The sequence below is a fragment of the Pan paniscus genome, chromosome 22 (genome assembly GCF_029289425.2).
Source record: "Pan paniscus chromosome 22, NHGRI_mPanPan1-v2.0_pri, whole genome shotgun sequence".
Taxonomy (NCBI): Eukaryota; Metazoa; Chordata; class Mammalia; order Primates; family Hominidae; genus Pan; species Pan paniscus.
The window spans coordinates 16,202,289-16,215,356 of record NC_073271.2 but is presented as its reverse complement, the minus strand read 5'-3'; the positions used below and the strand labels follow the sequence as shown (position 1 = coordinate 16,215,356).

The 13,068-nt window shown below is 34.4% G+C and overlaps 1 pseudogene; it reads right to left on the bottom strand.

Moving 5' to 3' along the window:
- Positions 1-8,246: 8,246 nt before the first annotated feature.
- LOC100993822 (protein SREK1IP1-like) lies at positions 8,247-9,260 on the bottom strand (annotated as a pseudogene).
- Positions 9,261-13,068: the final 3,808 nt, after the last annotated feature.

The window sequence follows — 13,068 nt, the reverse complement described above, 5'->3', positions numbered from 1 at the left end:
AATTGAACAGTATATCTCTGTCCCGCAAATAATATTTAAAAAACGTTCTTATAAAACCCTCAGGTAGTTGATGAGAGAGTGAAATATTTTCAGAACATTTCTAATGAGAGTAGAAACTGAGAACAAAGAAAATCATTTGAAGTGTCACTTTGAGGAACTCACTTTAGAGTTTTGCTTTTATTTTTCTTTTGCTTATAAAAGAAAGATATTGAAAAAAATCTATGCTCGTTCTATTCAATGTGCGAGTAGCACAAATCATCAACTTAATTTTAGATCATGAATTGGTTAAGATTTTATATCTATGGAAGGGTTCCATAGGTAGTGGTTTAAGAAGAAACAATACCTAAAAATCTCAATTAATTATGTGTAACCCTTATCCATTGTGATAGCTAATATGTATTAACATTTATTTATGGCACAGGCATTGTGCTAGGTATTTTCTTGAATTTCTCCTTTGGGCTTCAAGAAACCCATTAAATAAGAATTAAGTTATTCTTATGATACTGACAATGAAACTGAACTGTGGAGAGCCTAAGTAACTATGTCAAAGCAAGCAGTTGAAAACGTATGAGCTCGAATCGGAACCTATGTCTGCTTCCAGAAACAAGGTCTTATTTTTAAACTACACAACTTCTATCATCTTAGAAAAGTGTTTCAGATATTTTAAAGCAGAGATTCCCTACTTTTAAGAAGAAAATAATTATTATGTTAGAAGTTTGTGAGTTAGTGTTGTAATAATATTCAATGCAGAAACAAAATGTTCAGATATTTTTTATGAGTTGGCAAAATTAAAATGTAACAATTTTGCCACTTTTGAAAAAGAAGATAAAACTGTTATTTGTCTAGAATCTATAGTGGTCTGTAACTATACTATGGTTTTTACATACGTCATTTTTATAATTGAAATTATACTTTCTATCCCATTTTGTAGCAACTAAAATTGGGGTCACGTGGGTAAAGCAATTTCTCATTTTTATAATTTTTTATTTCCACATACTTTAAAGCTTATAGCAAATTTGCAAGAATAGTGTTAAGAATTTCCATATACCCTCCAACCATATTTCTCTATTTGAAATATTATTATATTTGTTCACTCTCTCATATAAACGTGTGTATGTGTTTATGTTTATGTATGCATATGCAGTCTGATATATATGTTTTTACATATATATAAAATTTTCACGCCCTACTTCTCAGCAAACTTTTACCATCTATTTTGGCATCAGTTGCTGAATCTTACTTGAAATAATTATTAATATGATGACTGCTAAATGACAGCTTGAAAAATCTCCATAATTCTATCATTCCTGTACATTTATTAGGTATAATTCCACCCTAAATGAATATTTTTCCTTTTACCCTCTTTATACAATTGTGTGTTTATTTACATATGTATAAATACATGATTTCTCATTGGATTTATTGGTTTTTAATTTGTTGATACTTTATTATTATTAATTTTGATTGCCAAATTGCCCCAGATTTATCCAATAAAAACCCCTTCAAACTGAATTCAGTGTGTATTTTTTAATGCCCTATTTATTTTTAATGCAACTTGCTTTCTAACAAAAGAAGATGTTCTAATTTCATCTTGTACTTTACTTGTCCAGTCCTAAAATCAGCTACCTCTCCACAAAGACTTTGACCATGTGTTCACAATGATACCTAAATGCCCAGTTAAATACCACAGGGTCTACTCTCCTTCCATTTACATATTCCTAATTCATTTCTTCATCAATGAGAAATCTGGCTCCATTTATCCTCAATATAATAATTTGTTTGCTTAAAGCTAAAATTAGGGTAGTTTTAGAATTTCTAGCAATATCATAGCCAAAAAAACCCAAACCTAGTAACTATAGTTCAGTATTTGTCTAGGGTTATTTTTCTTTGTAAACTGATGAAATATCAATACAATACTCCGTTTTTAAGTTGCATTGGTTAGTTATTTCCGTTTTATTACCTTGGTCATATTAGTCATTTGAAATACAGAGTTTCCTTAGTTGCTGTTTGTATTTCTTTAATTTTTTTTTCTAGCTCATTGATTTTATTTTGCAATGTGGGCTCAAAAAGTAAAAGCTACAAAAAAGGTAGACATAGAGAAGTCTCAAACCATCACCACCAACATTTCCAATCTGTTCCTACTCACGCTTGTAAATAATCAATTAGAATTTTGTCTAGCTTATCTCTGCTGGGTTGATCTTTGTAAAACTAAGTAGATATATGAATACTTAATTATCATCCTCCTTTTCTTATAGAAAAAATACAATATTTTGAAGGCTTCTTTTTAAATGTAATTAATACAGCCTATAAATTAGTCAATATCAGTTAATCGAAATTTTCCACATTTCTTTTGCAGCTGCTATTACCGCCATCTGAGTATTTATCAGAGTGTATTTAAGCAATGCCCTGTATACAGGTAACTAATTTGTTTTCAATATTCTGTAATTATACCTGCTGCTATAAGAAGTATTTTTATATTTACAGAAGCTTATATTCAGTGAAATTTCTAAGTAACAATATAACAATATTGTTTGTTATTGAACAAACAATATAGGTTTGTTCAATATAGCCAAATTTTCTTTTATAAAGTATGAATCTGTGAGACTGTTTTGTAATAGCCTCACCAATGGAATAAGTTACCAAGATTTTAATTTTCAATAATCTGACAGACAAGAAGTGGTATCTCAGCATAGTTTTGAGATGCATGCATCTATTATAAGTGAATGTAAATATATCATGTTTTAAAGGTCATTATATAATTTTGGGACATCCCTACTCATGTTTTGTTTATTTTCCTGTATGGTTTTGGTCTTGATTCCTTCAATTTTAGGAGTGTTTCATATTCTTAAAATATACATTAATCCTTTATCTCTGATATTACAAGTTTCTTCTAAGTTTCTGTTATTTGCTTTTGTCACTTGTCGGTTGTTTATGGTACTTTGGAAAACAAAGTTTTTAAAAATCTTTTAAAGTCAGAGATATCTACATTTTCTTGAATGCAGAATTTGAGTCATATATATAAATATTTTCCAAACCATAAGTTAGAGAGGAATTTAGCTTTGTTTTCTTCTAGTATTTGAATAGTTCATTTCCTTTTGAATTGATCTATTAAATGATCAATTGATCTATCTTATGATTAGATTTCTTTTTCTTTCAATAAATGAGTTAGATTCATTAACATATGTAGATAAGCTGATATATTGTGTCTTAAAATTTACATTAGTTTACATTATACTTACTATGCTTATTATACATTATTTAATCTTTCTCTATGTGATGTGCTTTCTTCTGTAATTTTAAAGTTACATCAACATTTAAGGAAGTTTGTATTTTCATTCCAGTTGTAACCTCTGTTCTTACGGCTTTTAAAATTGCCCTTAAATTCCTATTTTCTCAATTAGTCTTTTAATACCTGATTATCAATATTTAATTGCACTATTTGCCATTTATTTTCTATATATCAGAAAATGAGATTAATCTGCTTTTTTGTTTCTCATCTTCTTTTTTATTATATTGATTCTTCTTTGTCAAAACATAATATTTGTATATTTTCTTCTATCCATGTATCCACTTTTTAAAAAAATTTGGGACTATTTTTAACTACATAAAAGCCAACTATTAATCCTTTTGCCAGTGTTTCTTAAATTATATCTTCTTTTTTATCTTTTATTTTATTATTATTATACTTTAAGTTTTAGGGTACATGTGCACATTGTGCACGTTAGTTACATATGTATACATGTGCCATGCTGGTGTGCTGCACTCATTAACTCATCATTTAGCATGAGGTATATCTCCTAAAGCTATCCCTCCCCCCTCCCCCCACCCCACAACAGTCCCCAGAGTGTGATGTTCCCCGTCCTCTGTCCATGTGTTCTCTTTGTTCAATTCCCACCTATGAGTGAGAATATGTGGTGTTTGGTTTTTTGTTCTTGCAATAGTTTACTGAGAATGATGATTTCCAATTTCATCCACGTCCCTACAAAGGACATGAACTCATCATTTTTTATGGCTGCATAGTATTCTATGGTGTATATGTGACACATTTTCTTAATCCAGTCTATCCTTGTTGGACATTTGGGTTGGTTCCAAGTCTTTGCTATTGTGAATAGTGCTGCAATAAACATACGTGTGCATGTGTCTTTATAGCAGCATGATTTATAGTCCTTTGGATATATACCCAGTAATGGGACGGCTGGGACAAATGGTATTTCTAGTTCTAGATCCCTGAGGAATCGCCACGCTGACTTCCACAATGGTTGAACTAGTTTACAGTCCTACCAACAGTGTAAAAGTGTTCCCATTTCTCCACATCCTCTCCAGCACCTGTTGTTTCCTGACTTTTTAATGATTGCCATTCTAACTGGTATAAGATGGTATCTCATTGTGGTTTTGATTTGCATTTCTCTGATGGCCAGTGACAGTGATCATTATTTCATGTGTTTTTTGGCTGCATAAATGTCTTCTTTTGAGAAGTGTCTGTTCATGTCCTTCACCCAAAATCGATGTACAAAAATCACAAGCATTCTTATACACCAATAACAGACAAACAGAGAGCCAAATCATGAGTGAACTCCCATTCACAATTGCTTCAAAGAGAATACAATACCTAGGAATCCAACTTACAAGGGACGTGAAGGACCTCTTCAAGGAGAACTACAATCCACTGCTCAATGAAATAAAAGAGGATACAAACAAATGGAAGAACATTCCATGCTCATGGGTAAGAAGAATCAATATTGTTTATCTAGAAAACCCCATCGTCTCAGCCCAAAATCTCCTTAAGCTGATAAGCAACTTCAGCAAAGTCTCAGGATACAAAATCAATGTACAAAAATCACAAGCATTCCTATACACCAACAACAGACAAACAGAGAGCCAAATCATGAGTGAACTCCCATTCACAATTGCTTCAAAGAGAATAAAATACCTAGGAATCCAACTTACAAGGGATGTGAAGGACCTCTTCAAGGAGAACTACAAACCACTGCTCAAGGAAATAAAAGAGGATACAAACAAATGGAAGAACATTCCATGCTCATGGGTAGGAAGAATCAATATTGTGAAAATGGCCATACTGCCCAAGGTAATTTACAGATTCAATGCCATCCCCATCAAGCTACCAATGACTTTCTTCACAGAATTGGAAAAAACTACTTTCAAGTTCATATGGAACCAAAAAAGAGCCCGCATCGCCAAGTCAATCCTAAGCCAAAAGAACAAAGCTGGAGGCATCACGCTACCTGACTTCCAACTATACTACAAGGCTACAGTAACCAAAACAGCATGGTACTGGTACCAAAACAGAGATATAGATCAATGGAACAGAACAGAGCCCTCAGAAATAACGCCGCTTACCTACAACTATCTGATCTTTGACAAACCTGAGAAAAACAAGCAATGGGGAAAGGATTACCTATTTAATAAATGGTGCTGGGAAAACTGGCTAGCCACATGTAGAAAGCTGAAACTGGATCCCTTCCTTACACCTTATACAAAAATCAATTCAAGATGGATTAAAGATTTAAACGTTAGACCTAAAACCATAAAAACCCTAGAAGAAAACCTAGGTGTTACCATTCAGGACATAGGCGTGGGCAAGGACTTCATGTCCAAAACACCAAAAGCAATGGCAACAAAAGCCAAAATTGACAAATGGGATCTAATTAAACTAAAGAGCTTCTGCACAGCAAAAGAAACTACCATCAGAGTGAACAGGCAACCTACAAAATGGGAGAAAATTTTTGCAACTTACTCATCTGACAAAGAGCTAATATCCAGAATCTACAATGAACTCAAACAAATTTACAAGAAAAAAACAAACAACCCCATCAAAAAGTGGGCAAAGGACATGAACAGACACTTCTCAAAAGAAGACATTTATGCAGCCAAAAAACACATGCAAAAATGCTCATCATCACTGGCCATCAGAGAAATGCAAATCAAAACCACTATAAGATATCATCTCATACCAGTTAGAACGGCAATCATTAAAAAGTCAGGAAACAACAGGTGCCGGAGAGGATGTGGAGAAATAGGAACACTTTTACACTGTTGGTGGGACTGTAAACTAGTTCAACCATTGTGGAAGTCAGTGTGGCGATTCCTCAGGGATCTAGAACTAGAAATACCATGTGACCCAGCCATCCCATTACTGGGTATATACCCAAATGACTATAAATCATGCTGCTATAAAGACACATGCACACGTATGTTTATTGCGGCATTATTCACAATAGCAAAGACTTGGACCAACCCAAATGTCCAACAATGATAGACTGGATTAAGAAAATGTGTCACATATACACCATGGAATACTATGCAGCCATAAAAAATGATGAGTTCATGTCCTTTGTAGGGACATGGATGAAATTGGAAACCATCATTCTCAGTAAACTATCGCAAGAACAAAAAACCAAACACCGCATATTCTCACTGATAGGTGGGAATTGAACAAAGAGAACACATGGACACAGGAAGGGGAATATCACACTCTGGGGACTGTGGTGGGGAGCGGGGAGCGGGGAGGGATAGCATTGGGAGATATACCTAATGCTAGATGACGAGTTAGTGGGTGCAGCGCACCAGCATGCCACATGTATACATATGTAACTAACGTGCACAATGTGCACATGTACCCTAAAACTTAAAGTATAATTAAAGAAATAATAATAATAAAAAAAAATAAAAGAAAAAAAAAGAATGAAAAAAAAAAAAAAGAAAAAGAAAATGGCCATACTGCCCAAGGTAATTTATAGATTCAATGCCATCCCCATCAAGCTACCAATGACTTTCTTCACAGAATTGGAAAAAACTACTTTCAAGTTCATATGGAACCAAAAAAGAGCCCGCATCGCCAAGTCAATCCTAAGCCAAAAGAACAAAGCTGGAGGCATCACGCTACCTGACTTCCAACTATACTACAAGGCTACAGTAACCAAGACAGCATGGTACTGGTACCAAAACAGAGATATAGATCAATGGAACAGAACAGAGCCCTCAGAAATAACGCCACATATCTACAACTATCTGATCTTTGAGAAACCTGAGAAAAACAAGCAATGGGGAAAGGATTCCCTGTTTAATAAATGGTGCTGGGAAAACTGGCTAGCCATATGTAGAAAGCTGAAACTGGATCCCTTCCTTACACCTTATACAAAAATTAATTCAAGATGGATTAAAGATGTAAACGTTAGACCTAAAACCATAAAAACCCTAGAAGAAAACCTAGGCAGTACCATTCAGGACATAGGCATGGGCAAGGACTTCATGTCTAAAACACCAAAAGCAATGGCAACAAAAGCCAAAATTGACAAATGGGATCTAATTAAACTAAAGAGCTTCTGCACAGCAAAAGAAACTACCATCAGAGTGAACAGGCAACCTACAAAATGGGAAATTTTATCTTCTTTAGATGAAGGTCATCTTCGTTATAGAGTCCACAGGAGAGAATTGAGGAATCTCAGAAAGTCAATGAATTCTCTGAGTTCTGCATTTTAAAATTTCTTCTTGTTGTTGTTGTCTGTGGTCTTTTACATGCTTCTATAATCTTGCTACTAGAAAGATAACTTGGCTGGGTATACAATCTTTGTCTCCCATTATATTTACCAGCCTGCTGGTCTCCCGAAATCCAAAATAAATTAGGTGTATTTACGTTTATCTTTGCATATATTGGTGCTTTAGTCAATGGGAGTTGCATTTTTAAGTGATATTAAGCTTTAATTTGTTTTTATTTCTTTACTTCTAACTCCAATGATTTGTGAATATTAAAAACAAAAGTCTCTCTTTTCTTCTCTCTTTCTTTCTCTCTTCCACCCACCTGTGTGACTTATATATCTTTTACCATCACTTAGTCTCCAGTGCTCTGTTTCACTGTTCTATCATAGATCACAGCAGTAAGAAAGAAACAGCCATAAAGTGATTCATAATGAATGAATAATAATGTCATATAGCATCGTATATGTCTCTAGGCTCCAAATATCTTTATGCAGATAATATCCATGTTTTAATCATTGTATGACTTTGTACAGTATCTACTCTCTGTTGATAGTACTCTGTGTAGTATTCATTTAAATTTGAACAATGTTTCTATTTTTTTAGTAGCTTTAAAAGATATTATATTTAAGTATATAAAGCTATTAAATTTATATTATAGCTTTTTATGTATCTGTGTCAAATTTATATATCTGTGTCAAGAGCAAAACATTACCCTTACCTAGCTTCATCACTTCAAGGTGGGCATCCGATTCAGCAATACTCATTAACTGCTAGGTAGATGACTCGTGTTAACTATAGTAAAGCCATTTTACAATCAACTTATGAAGTAATAACACTAGCCAAAAACACAAAGACACATATACCAAAAATGATGTGTTTAGTACACACTAATAGCTATACTTGGGGCATCACTATCAAGTAACAAGACTGATTTCATACTTTACAGTCATAGCATATTAAAAATATATTACCAGAGGGATAATGGTCCCACATACAAAAAATGTGTGTATGGAAAAGGCTGTGATTTATTGTAAAACATAATATATAGCAAATTCCAGGGAAAGGCAAACACGTTTTAAAAACAAATTTTTAAATTTAATGGCTTAAGCCAAAGTCTCAGTTACTTTCTGGAGAATTCAGAACTTTTAGGGGTAGAAGAATGCTTTTTTTTTCCTCTTTGTTCTTTCCTTTTTGTGATGTTTCCCTTTATTGATTTACTCTTTTTCTCTTTTCTTTCTTCTGACATTTTCGTTTATTTTGTTTTGAAGTGTCCTCTTCAGTGGAACTGGATAAGACCTTTTTCTTTTTTTTCAATTTGATTTTTTCTTTTCCTCTTCTTCATTTATTCTTTTTTCCTGTAATGCCTGCAATTTATTCAGTTCTTCATTCTCTTCATCTCTATCTTCACTACTTGTACTGCTGACATCCAAAACTATGTCCCTTTTAGGGTCTACTCAGAGAAAATTGCGGCATTCAAAATTAAGGTGACAAGGGTAGCCATATTTTTTACAGTCTTTGTTGCAACCTGGGACAGCCATGACAGTGGTAAGAGGGCTCACTGGACCAATTTTTCTACTTTTAGCATGTAGTCTGGGGAATAGTGAATAATTACTGTTAATTTCAAGGTGAAAATGAAATTATAAACTTGAATTTTATTTTATATAAAAGAGCAACTACAGTAATTAAATCATGCAAATCATGTTAATTTTATGAGTGTGTACTTCACAGTATGTAACTATTCTCAGCTGCCTCTCTAAGAAAAATTGCCCAGATCCTAATACCTTATAAAAGGTTCAGGACTAAGCACTTACCATCTCTGGGATATTTAGCAAAAAGTATGAAATGGGTTAACAAGTACAACCTGAGGAAACCTGCAAAATGAAGCAGATTTCCAGTGAATAAAAATGAACACCAAATCTGTTTCAATAACCTAATTCCTGTTAGTTTCTGATTTCAATTATTGTCCAAACTGACATTAAAAAATAATTATTTATTGTCCATACAGTAATTTGAGCCATTTTCTGTTCTGTGAAGCCAGAAGAAAAGGAGATCAAGAAAGAAGATCCAGAATCAAGGCTACAAACATTAGAGGACTTAATGAGCTGGTTGAGACATCGCAGGTGAACAGCAGACTCTAAGATTGCCCAGTAGCAAATCAGTTTGTGTTGCTGATGTACTTAATAAAGTTTTTGCTGGCAATTAGTTAGGATCTAGATGGTGAAGGTGAATACATAGAGGGCATTTTTGCTGGTGATCTAAAGTATTTGTATGGAGGGAAAATTAAGAATGAGAGTTTTAAATATCACTGAGTAATTTACAGCAGAAATCAGATCAGTTCAATTCTGTATGCTCTATCCACAATAGATTAGGAAATACTATTTGAATTAAAACAGTTTTTATATATATAAACTTTTAAAACATGACCTAAGATGTAGTATGCACACAATAAATGTTAACTCTCATTGTTGTTGTTAATAATGATGTCACCACTACAATAGAAAATGTTTCCTGGTGTAGCCAAAATTCTGAGACTCCTGAAAATGTAGTCCAAATAGTGTTCCCATATGTTGCTTAAGGGCAGCAATTTATGAATTTTCTACTGCTTTCGGCTTCTCTGGTTACAAATAAGAGGAGTCTGGATATCAAAGAATAAATATTTGGAGGAATCAAATAAGTTAGACGTTTCTGACAGTTTCTACCCATCTCCTCTAAAGTGCTTTTCATTTTCATTCTGTCTTGATGTTACATGACCCCAGACATATGGCCACTGGTGTTATTATGACCCCAGAAAGCATAAAATACAGCAAAACATAAAAACCAGAAATCTCCATCCAGAAAATTGGCTAGAACAAAAAGAAACATAAAATAAAATGCACATATATTTTCTGAGTGATTGATTTAGCAGGACAAAGTAAGTAAAATTTTAGTTAGAGATGAATCTAACAGGCTGGCAGGTCCTCACAGGAGATGCTCTGCTTAATTCAATGATGTAGGCAGTTGATTAAAGTACATCTCATTTGTTGATTTAATGGACATGAAGTCTGACAATGGATCCATGTCTGACAATCACTGAAAGGAGAAAAATTCTCTTGGAAACTCACTGGTGTGAAAGATTCAAAAGGAAGAGTGAAGCTTGAATAGTCACTCTATACCTGCTTTCAGGAATGTCTTTCTCCTCTCTTGAGTTACTTTCTGAAAAAATTATTCCTTTTCTCAAACATTGTTCAAACACTGACACTTCTGAAACTTTTTCCTGACCACTGTGACTATAATACCTTTCACATTTACCTAAATCATACCCCATGGCAACTTATTGAAATATAATAGCCAGCAGTGCAATTATGGCAGTTAATTAACTTTAATGTTGCTCAATTTCTTCACCAGAAAATAACTAGGGGAAAAGGGGAGATGTTACATACACCTCACCAGCTTGTTCTTAGGATTTAAAGAGAGCATTATTGAAATAGTAAGAGGGCATGAAATGTATAGTAGGAGTTTGCCAAATGTTATTTCTTTGTAGCTAGAGCATATTTGTTTTCACATATAAACAGAGAATTCAAAGCCCAAGTAGCCGAAATGATGTAATTTTATTGGATCTACTCTTACAATCTCAGCTTCATTCATTAATGTTGGAAATATTTATGTTCGATTCATTTATGTACCAGAAAATTCATGTGATAGTGGGAATGCAATGATGAGTGAAAACAAACCCAATCCCTTTTCTCACAAAGTTTATAGATGTTGACCAAGAATTAAGGTGATAAAAAATAAATAAATAGCAGTTAACTATGTAAAATGAGCAAAAGGAGAAGAATATTCTATGCAGAAACACACACACACACACACACACACACACAAATTGCAAAGGCAATATGACATGAGAAAGAATTATTCATTCAAGGAACAAATGGTGATGATGATGATGATTGACAGAGCAGGAGCATCGCCATCTTGGACAAGCAGCGCCTTTTTAAAGTTCCTGTTGATCGACAACTGCCTAAATCCAAAGGGCATCAGCTTAATAGCTAAGGTCAGCATGAACATAAACCACAAATGACATCTCCAACCAGAAACATTCCAACCCTAAAATAAACCCCTCCCTGACCAGAGACATGCCAGCCCCGAAATAACCTCCCCTCCAGCAGGAGAGATGTCAGTCCCAACATAACTTTCCCTTTGAGCGGAAACATTTCAACTCCTCAATAAACTTTTCTCCACACAGAAACATTCCAAGTCTTTGATAAGCTCTCTTGCCCTAAAACCCTTAAATACCCTTAGACTGTAAGACAGAGCACTCCTGACCAAAATCAGCCAGAAACCCCTCTCAGGTTTATTCTCCAAAGTAAACCTGTCTTTGACTGTTAAGTCACTTTTCGTGTTTCTGTCTTCTTTCTTTAACTCTTATAACGATGATGGTGATAGGAAAGAGATTATGGCTGGAGAAGAAAGCAAGGAGGTAGACACATAAGATTATAAGATAAAGCTGCAGTGGAAGACAGATGTCAGAACATGCACAGTTTTGCATTATGTAATCTTTTAAAAATATTCATCTTAATAGAATTGGGGAAAAAAGAAAATAAGAGATCTCAGACACAAAAACAATATTTCATGGGGACAAGGAAGGTATATCATTGTGTTGGTCTGCTGTAAGAAGGTGCCACAAACTGGGTATCTGAGAGCATCAGGAGTTTATTTTCTTACACTCCTGGAGGTCGAAAGTCTTAAATCATTATGTTGCCAGGTCTGTGCTTCCTCTGAACATCCTGTTCCAAGACTCCCTCATAGCTCCTGGTAATTCCTTGACTTGTGACGGCATAACTCCTATCTTTATATGATGCTCTCACTCCATGTGTGTATGCCTGTAGCCACATTTTTTTCCCTTTTATAAGGACCGCTGACATTCTAAGGAGGGCACACCCTAATGGCTTCATCTTAACTAATTATATCTGCCATGACTGTATTTCCAAACAAAGCCACAGCTTGAGGTAGTGAGGGTTAGGACTTCAATGTATTAATTGGTGTGGGAGGCAGTATAATTCAACGAATAACAGATGGCATATCGTTAATGGTGCATAACTGCAGTCAAATGCTCTACCCATGAGCTATACTGCCCTTTAATGGTGCATAACTGATACTTGATATCAAATAAAAAATTTACTTCTTATTTATTAATCATCTATATTATTTTACTAATTACTTTTAAACTTGATCTTATATTTACAGCTTGTGAAAGGAAAATATCTTGGGCCCTCAAAATCACTAAGGAAAACTCAAGGCAGGAACTGCTTCATGTGAACCTGCCTCCCATTCTATTCAAAGTCACTCCTCTGCTCACTGAGATAGATGTGTATCTGATGTGCCTCCCTTAGAAAGGCTAATAAGAAACCCAAAAGAATGTAACCTTTTGCATATCACCTATCTGTTGCCTGGAAGCTCCCTCCCTGCTTCTAGTCCTCCTGGCTTTACTTCAAGTTGTCACGCCTTTCCAGACCGAACTAGTATACATCTTGCATATTTTGATTGATGTCTCATGTCTCCCTAAATGTATAAAAGCAAGCTGTGCCCTGACCA